This window comes from Microtus oregoni, unplaced genomic scaffold, assembly GCF_018167655.1.
Source record: "Microtus oregoni isolate MIOR12 unplaced genomic scaffold, Mior012 000000F_ref0000247, whole genome shotgun sequence".
Classification (NCBI taxonomy): Eukaryota; Metazoa; Chordata; class Mammalia; order Rodentia; family Cricetidae; genus Microtus; species Microtus oregoni.
Genome location: NW_024543059.1, coordinates 23,766,323 through 23,772,322, shown reverse-complemented (window position 1 = coordinate 23,772,322; position 6,000 = coordinate 23,766,323).

The window sequence follows — 6,000 nt, the reverse complement described above, 5'->3', positions numbered from 1 at the left end:
AAGACCCTCCTCAGCACATAATATTAGCTTCTTTTTACATCTATCTGTTGGTTGGGGGGGGGGCAGTGAGAGCTGGGGTACTCCTGTAAGGTAAAAGGACACTTGATGGTGTTAATATCCCTACCTTGTGAGTTCTGGGGTTCAAACTCAAGCCTCCAAGCTTGACACATGCCTTTACCCAACGAGCCATCTCACCAGCCCAGAGTAGCTTCTTAAAACATAAAAAAAAAAAAATGTTCAGTTTTTCCAAAGCCTTGTGCTCCCTAAAATATAACAGTGTCTTAATTTAATAAAAATAATATCAGTATCAATAGAGCTGGCGTTGATGATGTACAGAGGACCCGGATCTGAGGACCTAAGATCAGGAGAACTGGATAATCCCATCAGCAGATAAATCTATTAGAGTGTGAACATGAGTAGTTGAATTGATGCTGTAAGATTTTGAATGCTTAGGGAGGAGGGCGTGGCCCACACTGCGTTCTTTATGGACAGTGAGTCAGACCTCTGCCAGGCACACGGTGCCTGACTCCTCAGAGGCGTTCTCCAATAGCAGTTTCCTCCTGGAGACCCAGTTGCTGTAGCTTTTAGTTCTGCAGTGTGTGTGTGTCTGTATGTGTGTGTGTATCTGTATGTGTGTGTCTGTATGTGTGTGTGTGTGTGTGTGTGTGTGTGTGCGCGCGCATGTGCGCGAGACACACACTCACAGGAGGAGGAAGAGTAGAGCTATTGCCTCCAATATAATAGGAGCTTGAAACTAGCATTCTCAGTCAATATGAAGCCAGGCAGAGGAAATATGAGCCCAACCTTTAAATCCCTCTTACTGTCAAAAGAATGATTCTGTAGGGTGTGGGATCTCAAATTGCCTAATATTTTATTTGTATGTATTGCATGACCCCACCCCCACCCCCACCAGAAAGTGGGAAAGAAAGAAACAGAAAGGGAAGAAACGAGTTTCTTCTGAGAGCTGACATTAAAAATGTCAAGTGTCTGAGTCAGGCCCACTGTCACATGCACATGACTGTAGCCTTGGGTGTGGAGCACAGAGGGAGTGCCAGTTCAAGACCAGGCTGTGCTACAGCTGAGACCAAGAACTAGAGATCTAATCTCTGTGGTTCAGCTCTTGCTTTGCATGCACAAGGCGCTGGGCTCGACTCCCAGTACTAAAACCAAGAATGTTGCGTATCTGGAATGTGCTTTCTGTAGTGTCTCAAAGTTATGAATGTTGATGCTGGAGAGAAGGTGCCTTGGTGAGCAATTCCTGCATGCCGCTGGGGTAGGCTCTGCCCGTCCCCAGGCTCAATGGCCTCTGCTGCACACAGCCCCAGCTTTCAGTGGCTGCTTTTCCACATCTTTAGGTCCATGTTGAGGAAGGAAGAGACAGATGGAGATATTTCAAATCATTCTGAGTCAATTAATTATCGAAACAGGGTCATATATAGCCCAAGATTGCCTCAAACTTATTTAGTAACAAAGGATGACCTTCAGCTCCTCAACTTCAGCCTCTACCTCCCAAGTGCTGACATTAGAGGTATGTAATCCTATGCCTGGATTTTTCCTCTTCCTTCTTTCCTTCCTTCTTTCCTTTTTTCCTTCCTTTCTTTTTTTCTTGGAAAAGGGGTTTCTCTGTGTAACAGTTCTGGCTGTCCTAGAACTCACTTTGTAGACCAGGTTGGCCTGAACTCATGAGATCCACCTGCCTCTGATTCCCAAGGGATTAACGGTGTGCACCATCACTGCCCATCCCATGCCTATCTTTTGTAGCCTCGGTGACAGAACTCAGGGTTCTGTAGAGACTACAGAAGAACTCTAGCAGCTGAACCCATGCCCCAGCTTAGTTCCTGAATTTTAAACATGCTTTTTGAGGTTCTATTCTAAAGCTACTTCAATGAGAGTTTTTAAAAAATAATTTCCACTCTCACTAATCACTATATATTAGGAACAAATACACTTTCTTTGTCTCCGCCTCCTCATTTCCTGTGCTGGGGATCAAACCTCACACATGTGGGGCAAATACTCTGCCATAATCAAGCACCTCAGCCCTTCACTGCTTTCTGAATGCTGGCATTTTCTTCTCTTTTCTTGAAGCATAAACTGGTTCTCCATGTAGGGGAACTCTCCACCTTCAACCATGCTATCCAGACCTCCTGGTCTTCCTTCAGCTCCTCTGCAAGGATTCCTTGTGCTGTTTTTCTTCTCCTGGTGGCCCTGGCTCATTTCTACACACCCCCTACATTATTTCTTAGGGGAACCCTTCTCTGTTCCTTCCCTTTTTCTCGGTCAACACCGTACAATTACTTGCTGTTTGCCTGGTCCTATACTTCAAGCCTCTTTGCCTTGTCTGTGTGTCCCGGTGCCTAATCCAATGTGTATACATAGGATCTGCTGTATCATAGTTCATGGAAGAAGAAGAGAAAGCAGATGAGATGGAAGAAAAATGAAAAGGAAAGGGAAATAAAGGAGGAAAAGAGGAAGAGCCACTACGGAGTTCTTCCCTAGCTGTCTGTCCCCTAAACACAGCGTCTTCCTTCTCTTTCGTGCCCATCTTCTTCACAGAAACTCCAAAATTAGCAAAGCTAAACTCAACCCTGCCTTAGCGGACACCCTCAGTTTCAGCCACATTTCTGTTCTTGTTGATGGTGTGAATCAGCTGTGTGTGTGTGTGTGTGTGTGTGTGTGTGTGTGTGTGTGTGTATTGTGTTTCTCCACCTGACTCCACAGTCCCGGGGACTTCCAAGTCCAATTGTCTCAACGAGAAAAGAAAAAGGAATCAGGATTCTATCACACACATCTCAAATAAGTGGCGACATAGACTTGGTCAAAACCTAATTTTTATTTAAGGCTTAAAATATTACAAAAATATATTTTCTGTAGTAAACAAAGAGTTCATCTTGATACATTGTAACACGAATGAAAGAAAGACAGTAGAAAGTATACCATTCGAGGTGAAGAGAGAAAAAGCTTATTTGGGGAAAGACTGCAGAAAATGTGGTCTTCAGATGACGACATGTTTTATTTGTTCGTTGCTTCATTAGTAGCAATGCCCGAGGCATCTATTTCGTAAGACAGAAAAACATTCTATTTAATTAAAAAGAAGGTTTATTACTCTCCTCACGGAATGCAGAAATTAAAACTAAGATAATCCCAAGATCCCTGGGCGTATTTCCCACACGCATTTCCTGGAAGATGTAGCAAACCCAGTTCACCCTTAGAGCCCTTGACAGGGTCCAATCCTTGGCTTACGTACTCACAACACCACGCACATCCAAACTCATAAGCATGCAGTGCTACAGTGAGCCGCATCACACTGCACACGAGGATGAAGTAGATTTAGTTTCTGTTTGGTTTGGTTTTGTTTGGTTTTTGAGATAGGGTTTCTCTGTGTAATCCTGACTGTCCTGGAACGTATTCTGTAGACCAGAGTGGCCTCGAATCCAGGATCTCCCTGCCTCCACCTCCAGAGTGCCAGGATTGAAGGTGTGTGCCATCGCACCTGGCTGAGGATGAAGTGAATTTTTTAAAAATACTTTTAAAGAAATTTTCCTTTGCATTCAATAGATTTCCTCATTTTCGTAAACAGACGTTTTCCTTCGTTTCAATGAAAAGAATAAAAATAAGAAAGAGCATTAGCACACCAGTGTTCTGAGGGAGAAACAATGCTTGTTCATTCGGATAGCTGTCTTGATTCTTCAGATCCTTCCCTTAGAGAACACTGTTTGGGATGGCCCACGGAAATAGCTGTGCAGGTAAAAGTGCCTGCTATGCAAACAAAATGGCCTGAATTCAATCACCAGAACCCAGATAAATGCAGAAGGCCAGAAGTGACTGTGTCAAGTTGTCCCCCCAACCAAAACATACAGATCATGCACACACAGACATGATAATAACAATAAGTAAAATTGTAAAATTAAAAGGAAAAAAAAAAAACCAATGAAGTGCAGGGATGGCTTGTTTCAGAACAGGACAAGGACATGAATGGTACAGAGATAAGACCACGACAGGACTTTTCAAAAGTTAGAATGACTAAGTCCAGATGAGACCATAGCAGAGAGTTAGTTAGGTATTTAAGATGTGTACTAGGTAATAAAACTGGCAGATCCTTGTTCTGTTTTCCCATAAGAGACCAGGCCACTCGAAGACAACACTACTAAGGAAATTTAAAGCAAGCTAAAGGAAATATCTCTTCACCTGCTGGAATCCACGCTGAGGAATTTTCAGGCACTGGCATCTGTAAAATCAATCACTACATCGGATTTTTCAGTCGGGGTAGGATAATATACGATCCACTCCTGTGGCTAATCAGAGAGGAGAGAGTCCATCAATTCGCTTGCCTCTCGGAGATCACAGTTGATTATAAGTAGGTCAGGAAAGGATGTACCCCATACTTGATCAGGATAATTAAAGACTGTTGATCCATGCTTACAAGTCCTAGAAGCACAGAGGATATGAAGACCAAACGACTAGATTCGAGATTCCAAATATTAATTGACAGAAACAAAAAAAAAATTAAACGATACCAAAAAAAAAAAATCCTAGGACTTAACAATCTTCTTAAAGTCAATTTTGTAGCATAAACATCCTCTGGTAATTTAGATAAAATGTGATATTTTGCTGTGTTTCATGTTTTGCCATGCGGTGTTGGAGTTTAGGATGGAGCCTGGGGTCTTGTGCATACAAGACAAGCCCTCTCCCGCTGAGCCTCATCCCAAGCCCTGTTTTGCATTTCTCAAATCTGTTTCTCTGGCCAGCATTCTTGAAGTATTCCTGACAAACATGAAAACAGTTAATATGTCTGACATTTTTTCTCCTGAGGGAGAGTAGAGTCTGGCTGAATCTCCAAGTGCAATGCAGATGTTATTAGTAAGGTGACGTTAATTTTGAGGCTGTCATGTTGAGCGTCAGTAAGAATGCCCTTCGATAAAGTTATCAAGGTTTGGATACAGTCTGTTTTGAAAAGCTGTTATCTTCTCTTACCTGTTTCTCTCTCTCAATCTTCCCTTTCTTGAAATCAGGACCAGTCTTGTAGAGCTTCACTGCCTAGGATGACAGCCGGCGAAAGCAGTATTGTGTCTCAGGCACGCTTCCAAAGAACTTCTGAGAGAACTCATGCCTAGGAGGCAGAAGCAAAGTCTGCACTTCCATTCGAGGTAAAACACGGTGTATAATATACCAAGGAGAAAAAATTTGCTCTAAGAATTACAATGCAATAAAATAAAGTCCTGAATATGTCATGGCAAAATCTAGTCTTTGAATAAAATCCAAAAAGCATGATAGTTCTGAAAAGGCAAAGTTGTCAGCTCTTAAGACTCAGAAAGTGTTGCTGACTGTAAGGGACAATGACATGTTCAGTCTTATTATGGATGCTAAAGAGAACGTCAAAGAAAAGTTAGACGGTCTCTGAAAGCGCCTAAAAGCAAACTGGACTAGTAATGTTAAAATTTGGAGCTTATGAACATTTTTTTTCCTCTGGACTTATGGCATATTCCTGTAATCTCATCACTCAGAAGGGTGAGGCAAGAGGATTGTCACAAGTTTGAAGCCAGCCTGTGTTCCATTGCCAAGTACCAGATAAGCCAGGGCTACTAAACAAGACTGTTTCAAAACTCAATTAAATAAATTCTTGTCTTGTAAACCTTATTTAAACATTGTCTCAGTCATCTCCACTAAAAAAATAATTGATACTGATAGATGTGTGTGTGAGATGTGTGTGTGATGTGTGTATCTGTGTGTATCTGTGTGTATATTGTGTATATGTGTATGGTGTGTGTGTGTGTGTGTATGTGTGTGTGGTGTATGTGTGTGTATGGTGTGAAGGTGTGTGTATGGTGCATGTATGTATGGTGTGTGTCGTGTGTGGTGTGTATGTGTATGAGTGTGTGGTATGTGTATGTATCATATGAATGTGTGTGTATGGTGTATGTGTGTATGGTGTGTGTATATGGTGTGGTGTAAGTGTGTGTGTCTGTGCCTCTGTGTGTATGGTGTGTGTGGTATGGCGTCTGT